Source organism: Peromyscus californicus, unplaced genomic scaffold (assembly GCF_007827085.1).
Source record: "Peromyscus californicus insignis strain IS unplaced genomic scaffold, ASM782708v3 Scaffold_5__1_contigs__length_169319896, whole genome shotgun sequence".
Classification (NCBI taxonomy): domain Eukaryota; kingdom Metazoa; phylum Chordata; class Mammalia; order Rodentia; family Cricetidae; genus Peromyscus; species Peromyscus californicus.
In genome coordinates, this window is record NW_026294573.1 from 23595505 (window position 1) to 23607760 (window position 12256).

General features: G+C 48.9%; 1 long non-coding RNA gene across 2 annotated transcripts; it reads left to right on the forward strand.

Moving 5' to 3' along the window:
* The first annotated feature begins 3139 nt into the window (after positions 1-3139).
* Positions 3140-10549, forward strand: LOC128097707 (uncharacterized). Of its 2 annotated transcripts, none has more exons than XR_008213947.1 (3): positions 3140-3523; positions 3812-4299; positions 9542-10549. It is a non-coding gene; the product is annotated as an uncharacterized LOC128097707 (long non-coding RNA). The 2 variants fall into 2 exon arrangements; XR_008213946.1 differs by lacking the exon at positions 9542-10549 and adding an exon at positions 5403-7299.
* The last annotated feature ends 1707 nt before the right edge of the window (positions 10550-12256 follow it).

Sequence of the window (12256 nt, forward strand, 5' to 3'; positions counted from 1 at the left end):
AGGAAGCTATTGACAACTGATAGTTTCTGGTGGGGGAGTCCACTTTCTTTAAGGCTGTGTGGCTGGCTCCTGGTAGGTTGACCATGCTCCCAGTGGACGGCCTCACACTCAAGAGTATCCGGGCAGTACAAACTGAACTCTGGATTGGTGAAAAAAGAAGAGAAAGCCAGGTTTGGGGGATGAAGAGAGAATCTGGGAGGAGTTAGGGGGAGGGAAGGGGGTGGTTATGACCAAAATGTATTGTATGCATATATGAAATTCTCAAAGAGTTAATAAAAGTATTTTTTATTTTATGTATGTGAGTGCTTTGCCTGCATGTATGCCTGGTGCCCATGGAGGCCAGAAGAGGGTATTGGACCCCCTGAAACTGGAGCTACAGAGGGTTGTGAGCTGCCATTTAGGTGCTGGGAATTGAACCCAGGTCCTCTGCAAAAGCTGCCAGTGCTCTCAACCGCTGGTCCATCTCTCCAGCTCCCATAAATAGGATATATTTTCTAATTTACCTGCTCGTCCTCTACAGCCTTAGAGCCAACACTATTGGCTCTTTAATGAGGACCCGGGGGAGCTCAGGGCCTCAAGCTGGGATGATGAGTTGAGATCTCTTCAAAGGCTTGAGCGCCCCTTGTAAACACAGCCCCACAGCTCAGACCGGTCTAAGTCTCCCCTGCCTCCCACAGGATCCTTTCCTAATCCATAGAGGTGTAGCATTGGGAGTGGGGGGCAAATCAGGGTGAGCCAGAATATAAGGGGCCCACTGTGACTCACAGGTCCCTCTGTGCCTGGACTGGGCAGTGAGCAGCATGTGACAGTCACATAGAAGCCAATAGGTAGTGCCCTCGCTAGCTTCTGAAAGGCCCATGGCATGGGCATGTCTTGCAGGACCAGCTCTTCCAGGTCCGTGTGACTCCCCACCCTTTATCTGCTCAGGGTGTGAGTATATCCTTCAGCTTTCTCACGGCTGAGCCATCCATGCCCTGACGCCCAGCCTCAGCCCAGTGTCTCCTGAGGCCTCAAAGAGAAGAAGTCCAGGCTGAGGGGCCAAGAGGCTATAAAGTATCCCTTCCAGTTTGAAACTGGGATCCCAAAGAAAAGTGCAGATGTCAGCCTCGGTGGACATTACAAGGGAGCTGGGGCAGGGCTAGTCAGGAGGGCAGAAGCCTCTCTTCTCCCAACTCACTCAGGGAATTTCTATGTTCACTAAGCATATCCAGTGGCCAGCCTGGAGCCACATCATGGAGGGCTAGGCTGGAAAGCCTATGGGAGGGATGACGTTGAGGAAGGACCCTAAGGAGCTACCCAGTGAGGCCCAGGGACCAGCCAGTGTGTGCAGCAGCAGAGACACGACCGCCCACAACAACTTGAGGGGCTCTTTCAGAGGTGTCCACTCAGGTGAAGCCAGTTCCTTGACTCTATCACATGAGGGAGTTTCGGGATGAGCCAGCATGAAGCAGCACTAGGGTTTATTAAAAGAAGAAATTTTGGCCGGGCGGTGGTGGCGCACGCCTTTAATCCCAGCACTCGGGAGGCAGAGCCAGGCGGATCTCTGTGAGTTCGAGGCCAGCCTGGACTACCAAGTGAGTTCCAGGAAAGGCGCAAAGCTACACAGAGAAACCCTGTCTCGAAAAAACCAAAAAAAAAAAAAAAAAGAAGAAGAAATTTTAACGTAAATTTAACCACGGGCTTCATAGACAGGAGCTCTGAAAAAGAACAAGGCTGCACATGAGCTGTGACCCTCTGCCTCACACTCTGTTGCTGTGACTTTCCTCCCCTGATAGAGACCCTTGAACTGAGAGCCAAAACAAGCCCTCCCCTCCTCAAGCTGCCTTTGTTACACATTTTGCCACAGCACTGAGAAAACTCAGTACTACACCTATTTTTTTCCTTTTTTTTTTTTTTTTAATGTATCTTTGGCTCCCAGTCACCCAGTGGGGTGGGGGTGGGCGTGGAGGAATCGCTGTAAAGACAAGGCCTCTGGAGTCAGAAGGACATGGGGTCAAATTCCACTTCCTAGCCATCTGGCTGTCACATCTCAGAAGAGCATCTGCGTTCATTGGAGTTTGACCAATCCCACCCCAACCCCACCAGGGAAATGAGTCGCTTTGAAAGGCTACTCCCATACGATTCTGGGGAGGACTAAATGAAGTAATGAGCAAAAGGGTTTGCACACTCCTGGTCTACGTGGGACCTTTGCAGGAGGAAGTGGGGTTGTGGGGAGACAGGCAGATAGACAGGCTGACAGGTAGCCCTTGGTATCACAAGCCTCCTCCTTGGTTGCTGCAGTAACGTGTACGGCTCTGTGCGTGGCCTGTCCCAGGGGGTTTAAAAGACAAGCCAATGAGGTCTTCAGGTCAAGGTGGGGTCTTATACTGTCAACTTTTGGCAGCGTGGGAAGGAGCCTTCCTGGCTTTTCCTCCAGTTCAGCCCAGTAGCCTTTATGAGGAACAAGGCTTTTCCTAACTCTAAGTGGTTCTGAGGGGGCTCTCCCTGCCAAGAGAGAGCGCAAGGACGCAGGGACAGCCCTAATTCAACTACTAGCTCCTGCTGAACCACAGGCAGCCAACCCAGACACTCTTGTTATCTCCTGGTAGGGATGAAGAAGGAGGAAGAAGGGGCCACCATGTCCACTTTGTCCCAGGTGGCCTCCCTGCAGAGGTGACATCTGAGCTGAAGCTATCATAGAGTCCCAGGGCTGAGTGGTCCTGAGCATCAGATTTTCTGGTCCGGGGTCACCTCCTGGAAGCCTCCAGGGTCATCGGGTTGCAGAAGTGCCTGAGTGGGACAGAGGCAATGTGCTCAGAGCTGAGGAGGCTAGGACTGAGAGAGTGTCTATGCAGAGGCCTAGGTGTCCTAGAGGGACAGAATTCCAGCCTAGGCCCCACAAAGGCCACATCCAGTGCGGCCCAACCTCCTCGTATTTCAGAAAAGAAAGTCCGATTTCTGTGTGCACAATCCCGGTTTTTAAACATCGCTCACTCCCCACACCCTCCTTTCTCTCTGTTTCTTTCCTCTCATTTCACGCAGTTTGTTTTCAGAAATCCTCCCAAGCCTGTGACATTTGCTTTCAGAGTTAGAATATTTTCTTTTTCTCTTTTCCAGAGTGAGGCTGCTGGCAGAGATTTCCTTGGGGTCCTGCCTGCCCTGCTGGAGGGGAAGGATGGGTGCAACCCTGGGTTTCAGAAACCAGCTACAAGAAGCAACATCTACACAGCACCTATTGAGCATCAGCTGCATGCACGCGTGCGAGAGAGTGCGCGCACACACACACACATACACACATGCACACACACACACACGTGCACACTGAGACATGAGGCCGCCATCTGCACTCAGCACTCAACAGATGAGCAGAAACCTGCAGCAGTCCAGCATCCGTGTGTGGCCACACAGCAAGTTGGGGTGGAACCGGTGAGAGGCAGGAAGAAGGGAAGGCTGTGGGAGATGCTCCCCAAAGTCTCTCAGCCACTTGGCCAATGCCGGAAGGTCATGGGTGGGGACTTGGGGTAGCCAACCACTGCCTCCGCAGGTACCTCTCATTTGCCTCATTTCTGTGCCCCCTCTTCCCTTCTGAAGGAAAAAGAGCAGATGCATAAGCCATTTCCTCTTCTCGGTGTAGGGTGGGGAGATCAGGACAGAATCAGGCCTCAGGGAGGGCAGCCATGATTGTACCCCGATATGTTTGGTTTGGTCCATGATCCTTCTTCATTACTGTCTCCATTAATATCTCTCTCTCTCTCTCTCTCTCTCTCTCTCTCTCTCTCTCTCTCTCTCTCTCTCTCTCCCCTTCTCCCCATGCCCCATACACTTCCTGCAGAAGCAAAGGCCTGAGAAGTTCCCAGCAACCGACTCTCCTGAATGGACTGTCCCTTTCCCACTGGTGCTCAACGAGTCAATATTTAACTGTGACACCCGGGGCCAGAGCCACTCTCCTAACTGAAGATGGCAAAGAAAGGCAGCTGATGACGTCTAATAGATAGAGGCAAATTCATGCACCACGCAAAGCCCCGCAAACACCCGTGTTGCAGCAGGAACCAGGAAACAGAGGGGTGAAGCATCTTGTCCAAGGGCACACAGACACCCCAGAAGTTCAGCTCAGGCACAGGACTGCTAATGGTGACTCATCTGCCTTCCCATGGACTCATGACAGCCAGGGCCGGCTGACCAGAAACCAGCAATGCAGCCATGCAGCCATGCAGCCATGCACCCGCCTGTGTGCTGCTGCAGCGCCTGCACGATACCACCTTTTGTGTCCAACACCTTACAGAAGATGCCATGTCAGAGGGGAATCAGTCAACAGTGGTGGTGAGTCTGTGGGGAAGCAGATCTGAGGAGGGGGAGTTCTGAGCATCAAGCCCAAGAAGCCGTGTGTGCCCAGAGCCGAGGAGGCAGGGCCAAGTGGTAGGTTCATCATCCGCTTACTCACACATTCACCCTAAAGAAATAAGGGAAAGACAGAAGCCTGTGGACGCTGGAAGGGAGAGGCCTGTGCTGGAGCCCTGAGCACACAGGCAGGGTCCAGGCTCCCTCTCAGAAGGCCACCCTGAGGGGGTGTGAGCGGGGTCCTTGTTAAACCACAGCCTTGCCACTTTGAGACAAGGTCACTTCTGAGATTCCACAGCCTAGGAAATCAGGCCACACCCCCCTGCAGCTCTCTCTCCAGGACAAAGTCTTAAGAAGTGGTGGCTAACAGCTCCCAACTTCTGGTCCTGGCCAGGACTTAGCGCCTCTATGCCCTTTGTTACTCTTACGATGTTGAGCTAAAGCTCACAATGTAAAACTTACCACCAACTCCTGGAAAATCGTGAGTCCTATTTTCTGTATTTCTCTGAAGGCCCCTCAGGGAGTTTGTCTGAAGGTGTTTCTCTGCCCCCGCCCCCACCATCCTCTCATGGTCATACAGCATGTTCTCTCTCCCTCTCTCTGTCTCTTTCTCTCTCTCTCTCTCTCTCTCTCTCTCTCTCTCTCTCTCTCTCTCTCTCTCGTTCTCTCGCTCTCTCTTCCTTAGTCTGACTCTTTTTTTAAATCTGTTTGTTTATTTGCTTTGGGGTTTATTTGTACGTTTGTTTTTCAGACAGAGTCTCATTATGTAATCCTGCCTCGCCTGAAACTCACTCTGTAGACCAGGCTGATCTTGAACTCACAGAGATCCACTTGCTTCTGTCTCCCGAGTGCTGGTACTAAAGGCATGTACCACCATGCCTAGCCTGTTCTCACTCCCATATAGCACCCTAAAGACCCTCGACCTCATGCCAGCCGCAGCCGCCTCAGGTTGGGGCACACCAAGCCAACAGAGCAAAGAAAGGGGAGAAAGGTCATTCATGGGCCAGGAGGTAGAGGTGATGGTTAGGAGCAGCTCATTGTTTACAGCTCACCCCTTACACCTAGGGTGTACCTCCTTACTACAGGGCATGCTCCAGCCTCATCACTAGACCATTGAATAAACCCAATATTGGGGGAAGAAGTACCTGAAGAGAACACTTGCTAAGATTAACAGCCCAACTCACTCCACTAACCATCATGGAAGGAGTCATTACATCATTCCTGTCCAGGGAAGAAGCCAGCCACCCTCAGGATGATCCATAAGACCAACTCAATGGACACCTTGGGAACCACCTGCAAGTAGTCCCCAGCCAGATGACTCAGACACGGTGGTTAGATCTGCGGTTGATGTTGTCTTTGCCTGAGCAAAGAGGCGGATGACATCGGTGTGATGCAGTTGAATACTGACTTGATAACAATGGGAAGGCCACAGGAGACCCCCTCCCCAGAGCCTTGCTGAGCTAGTGTCACACAAGCAAGCAAAGACCCAACCGCACACTCACCAAGTGAGAGACTGCTGTGCAGAAGGTACTTTGGCTCCCTTATCTGGCAAAAAGGATCATGGGAGTTATTACTTGATCTCTTTAAATGACCATGTGCTTGTATTCTGTAGTGAGGAAGCAAAGCACCATGCAACTATGTATCAAACAGAAGTGGGGATCATGGCAGGGTGGGGTGCGGTGTCAGGAGTCATAGTGATGGACCTGCGGCCGCCAGGCTGGCCATCTGAATGATGAAGGCTGTTGTTGCTGTTGGAAACTGGGGTTCTTGGCAGGATGCTGAAGGTGTGGCTTTGTTCCTAGAGGCTGGTCCAGCTACAGACTAAGAAATGGGGGCTTGGCTGAATCTAACCAGGAGGTCGGGAAGGTTCCGAGGGGCTCTGACACTCGGTAGGAGGTGGAGTGGGAACTTGGTGGGTGGTTATGGCAGGAAGGGCACTCCAGGGCGAGGCCCAGCACCTGTGAAGGTCTAGAGGCTGGACATGGTCAGCCTGTTCAAGGTCAGAAAGGCTGGAGAGAGGGTGAGTTAAGGAGTGTGGGCAAGGGAGAAAGGCTGCAGAGGTGGAGCTTCCTGCCCACAAGTACCTATGCATGGTGCTCACGAGGCCCCTTTCAGTGCCTGAGTTCAAGTCTCAGCTCGGCTCCTTATCGGCTTTGTGACTCTGGGCAAGTGGCTTTGTGTCTCTGAGCCTTGGCTTCTTCGGTGACAAAAATAAAGATACCATATGCCTCAAAAGCTTGTTATAAGAGTAAAGATTCATTCATTCATTCATTCAGCACTTGCTTGTGGAGACAATGCCACTGGGTATCCAAGCCAAGGACACCTTGACCTCATGTGACTAAAATGTTGTAAAAGACACAATAGCTATACAGCCCTAACAAACATGTGATTGTGACATTATTTGATCATTGATCAAACTGAAAGGAAATTGAGGAATGTGGTGAGTGATGTGAACATTAGGCTACACCCCGCTTTGGGTGTGGAAAGAAAATGTGGTCACGAGGACATGGTGTGAGGATGCCAGCGAGCCAAGGTCAGGGAGCTCAACACGGAGGAAGAAATGCAATGAGGACTCCAGGGAGGAAGGCTGCTCAGGGTGTATGGAAGGAACATCGATTCAGTATGGCTGGAGCCGCTGAAGGAGCTCCTGAATACACAAAGCAAACACTGACTGAATTGGAGAGAGAAATTGATAGCAGCCACGTTGGCAGAAGCCTTCAATATCCCCACTGTCAATAACGGATGAAACAACCAGAAGACAACGGGAGGGGAGCAGGCACCTGAACAACCGTATTGACCAGGAAGACTGACGTAACGGACGCTCATGTGCATCCTCTGCGACAGGCCTTGTGTTAGGCCACAAAGCAAAACAAATCAATAGAATCAGGAATATTAAAATCCCACACAGTAAACTGCCCCCCAGTCAGAATGAAATGAAGCTAGTAATCAATCCTAGGAGGAAAATGGAAATACACACAAATATATATATATATATATATATATATATATATATATATATATATATATATATATAAAGTTACATTTTTTTTTCTTACTGGGTCTCACTATGTAGCCCTGGCCTGGAACTCACTATGAAGACCAGGCTGGCTTTGAACTCACAGAGGTCCACTTGCCTCTGCCTCCCAAGTGCTGGGATTAAAGATGTGTGCCACCAAACCCAGCAAGCAACACGTTCTTAAACAACCAATAGGTCATAGGATAGCTAACAAGAAAAATGAAAAACACCTTGAGAAAAGTAAAATGAAGATATGGATGGAGAGATGGTTCAGTGATGACAGTTGTCTTTTGCTCTTGTAGAGGACCCAGGTTCAATTCCCAACATCCACATGGCAGCTCACAACCTTCTGCAACTCCAGTTCCAGGGGATCTAGCACTCTCTTGTGGTCTCTGCAAGTGCAGTACACACATGGTACTTAGACATGCACATATACACATTAAATAAATACATTTTGGAAAAAAAAAAAAAACGGTGCACCAAAGTGTAGGGAGTGTAGCGACAGGCCGACTGTGAGGGAAGGATGCACTATTAACTTTCATGTTGAAAGAGAAAGATCTCAAATTAAAATCCTAACTTTATAACTCAGTAAGCAAAATAAGCACAAACTGAACCTGCAGCCATCAGAAGAAAGAAAATAAAGATTGGAGCAGAGCTACATGAAGTAAGTGAAGAGGAAAATAACACAGGAAAATCAGTGGCACTAACAATTCTTTAAAGATCAACAAATTGGCAGACTCTTCGCAAGATAACTAAGAAAAAAAAGAGGGAAGAATTCAATAACCAAATTCAGATATGAAAGAAAATATCACAATTGATGTCACAGAATTAAAAAGACTAAAAGATATTGCTGTGATGTTGAGTGTTGACGTGCCGGGTAACCTAACAGAAATGGATAGATCCCTAGGAATGTAAAGTGTCTCCAGAGACATTTAACTGAGGAGGGAAAACCCACCCAGAATATGGGCAGCACCAACCCATGGGCTGGGACCTGGGACTGAATAAAAAGGAGGCACGGAGCACAGTGCCAGCATTCTCTGCTCTCTGCTCCTCCAGGATGGGAAGAGGTGAGGAGTCACAGCTGAGCACCTATGGCATGGATGAACTCAAGTAGAGCTTGAAGCCTACAACGTGGATGAACCTCAAGGACGTCATGTTCAGTAATAGGAGACAGTGAGTTACCAACAGCCAAATATAACACCAGCCTACCTATACAAGGAATCCAGAGGAGGCCATTCATAAAGTGGCTCCCAGAGAGAAGGGTCGTACCACTTAATAGGACATTCAGTCCGATAAAAACGTCCTGGCATTGGAGGTGGGGCTGATCTCACAGCCTTGAGACCTTATGCAATGCCACTGATCCGCTCATCTAAAATAACTAAAATGATGGATGCTACGCTGGGTATATTTTGCTATATACCAAACAAAAAATAAACAAATATAATAAGAGTTTTAAAAGCTTCCAGTATGATATACCATATTGATAGCCATCTCAAATTGATGTAAAAAAGAAAGAAAGAAAGAAAGAAAAAGAAGGAAGGAAGGAAGGAAAGAAGGAAGGAAGGAAGGAAGGAAGGAAGGAAGGAAGGAAGGAAGGAAGGAAGGAAGAAGAAGGCTTTGTAAATGATGTCTACAAAGGACCCTAGCATCACACATAAGAGTAAAAACTCTTTCTCCTACAGCCAGGAGTGAGGCCTTCTCCTCTCCGTGTCAGCGGACCCCATCTCAGCTGCACTCAAGGGTTGCCCCACACTCACTCTCCTGCAGGGAGACTATAGATTAAAGAACAAACTGCTCCTGGCCTTAGAGACACCCACACAACATCAGAGGGGTAAGCAGTGAATGATCTGGAGCGGGAAAGGTTACAGGGACTGTGCCTAGTTGGTGGGGGCACTGAAAATTTCTAAATATGCCATCATTCTTCACCCAGCTCTTCTGAATGCTCCTTGCTGTCATAGATTCCTTCTGGTAGCTTTTTTTGGAAATCACTTTAAAAGCCACGGCGTTAACCTATTGTCCTGTTATTTGGTTTGTCCTTTAGTTCTGTTTGGTTTGAAACAAATGCCACTTTTGTGGAACAGGAGCAGCAATGGGGGTGGGGCCTAAGACAGGACTACTGTTCCCCCTCCTTCAAGTTACCTTCTGTCCACTGAAGACCTGTGTCCTCACCCACCCAGCCCTTCACTCATGTGCTCACTGCTTTTGCAGACAGGGCCAAGAGGTGCAGAGTGACCCTGTGGACACTGCCTCTGCACACACTCCTGGAAGAGCTGCCTCCACACCAGCCATGAAGCCTGCATTCCCCTCCGTGCGTCGGTCAGCCTCATCTGTGTTTCCCCACGGGGCCAAACCCGAAGCCCAGCATGGGAGTGGGTGGATTCGGAAAGACGCTGGTTGAGTTGAGTAGAACTTGACACAGAAATGGAACCTGCCCCTGAGGTTGCATCAAAGTGAGGAAAGAAAAGGCTTGGGAATGAAATGTCTCTTCCACGGATCTCTGGAGAGCACACCCTTCTGCTGGTGACAATGGACTGTGAGCATGTGTGTGCACACGCGAACATCGCTGGAGACAATGCGGTGTGAATGTGGGAACACTAGCGCTGGTGGTTAAGTCATGAGCACATCACACAGTGACCAGCGCAGCTTCTCTCTAGCGTTTCTCCATTTTTCACCCTCCAGGAAGCTGACTGCTGTGTCTGGAGTTTTATTTAGAAATTGCTCAGATGAGAAATACCTCACAGTCTCAGAACTGGATCAAAATGATCATTTATTACAAGGTAGGAAATTCAGGAAGAAGAGTAAGAAATGTCATGTGATAGGTAGCCTTAACACTGTCAACTTGATGCATGAAGAGCCAATTGAGGGGCTTAGCAAAGCATGCCTCTAGGCTGGGCTGTGAAGGTGTATCCAGACACAATGAGATGCTGTGAGCTCTAACCTATTAAACGGCTTTGAATTTTAAATTTTATTCTATGTGTGTGAGTGTTTTTCCTGCGTGCATGTGTACCATGTGTGTATTTGGTGTCCTGGGAGCCAGAAGAGAGCATGGGATCCTCTGGAACTGGAATTATGGTTGTGAGCTTCCATATGGATGCTAGGAACTGAACCTGGGTCCTGTATAAGAATAGTATATGCTTTTAATCACTGAGCTGTCTCTCCAGCCCCAGAGACAGCTTTTAAAGCCATTTATGGTTTTTAATAAACTGTAGTTACATAGTGGCACTGCTCATTGCAATTTTTTTAAATGGGACTTTTAAAAGATGGACTGTGCTTTGTATTATAATGCTAATATTACATGCACTCTGGGGACAATCAAGAAAGGAAAGGTTATGGTTTAATGGTGATGTATTTGTATGTTAAGTTGACAAGGGATCAATTGCACTAGTTAGCTTTTGTCAACTTGACACAAACCAGAGTTACCTAGGAAGATGGAACCTCAGCTGAAGAATTGCCTCCATTAGAATGGCCTTTGGGTATGTCTGTGGAGCATTTTCTTGATTAATGGTTGATGTAGGAGGGCCCAGCCCACTGTGAGTGGTGCCAACCCTGGGCAGATAGTCCTGGGTTGCAGATTGAGCAAGCCATTGATAGCAAGCCATTAAGAAGCATTCCTTTGCGGTCTCTGCTTCACTTCTTGTCTCCAAGTTCCTACCCTGAGTTCTTATACTGATTTCCCTTCATGACGGAGTGCTACCCAGAAGTGTAAAGTATAAGTTGAAATAAACCCTATCCTCCTCTGTAGCTAGAGTTTTCCTGCCTGGCCCACAGTCAGGACAAAGCTCTGTTACCCGCCAGTCCCACAGCTGCTCAGACCCAACCAAGTAAACACAGAGACTTATATTGCTTACAAACTGTATGGCTGTGGCAGGCTTCTTGCTAACTGTTCTTATATCTTAAATCCATTTCTATAAATCTATACCTTGCTACGTGGCTCGTGGCTTACCGGCATCTTCACATGCTGCTTGTCATGGCAGTGGCTGGCAATGTCTCCTCCCACCTTCTTATTCTCTCAATTCTCCTCTCTGTTAGTCCCGCCTATACTTCCTGCCTGGCCACTGGCCAATCAGTGTTTTATTTATTGACTAATCAGAGCAATTTAACATACAGACCATCCCACAGCACGTTTTTGGTTATCTTTTTGTTACAGCAACTGAAAACAATCCATGGCAGGGGTGACCTGGGTAAGTGTCGCGTCCGCCTCAACCAGCAAGGAAGACGCAACACCAGGCTCTTCTCTAAGCAGTTTATTCAGGAACCTTGAGACAATCTTCTGACCCCGGGGAAAGCCATCTTCTCACTCTCACTCTCTCTCTCTCACTCTGATCTCCTCTCACTCTGATATCTCTCTCTCTCTCTCTCTCTCTCTCTCTCTCTCTCTCTCTCTCTCTCTGTCTCTCTCACTCTGATCTCTTCCCAGGGAAAGCCAGCCCACACCCTTTATAGCCACTGGGCAATCAACCCCGTGGTGCCACGTGGATAATGCCGATAGGGTCAGACATACACAAGCAAGCCAGATTAGGTCCAGGTGCACGGAAGCAAGCCAGATCCTAGCCTTAGCCAAATAAGGAGCACCTGCCATCAGGAAGGCAGAAGGCAGAAGCCAGACGCCGGCGCCATCTTTGCGGCACGGCCGTGCATGGCTCTCTACAGTTCCCTCTTTATTGTTTTAAGCAGCAGGCAAGAGCAGAGGTCTAATCTCTGCCAAAAAACAACTTGGACATTGTACTGGTGTTAGTCCAGGTATCACCCACCTAGAGAACACTTGACCCATCCGATACCCTTTTTTGCAGAGGTGGGAATAGGGCATCAACCCACATGCAATTAGACTTGCTCTTCTTGGGTTTTGCAATACAGCTAGACCCAAGTGCAGTGCACTAGCCTCGCATCCTGCGCAATCAAGCTTTTAATGCGGCCAGCCAGGCC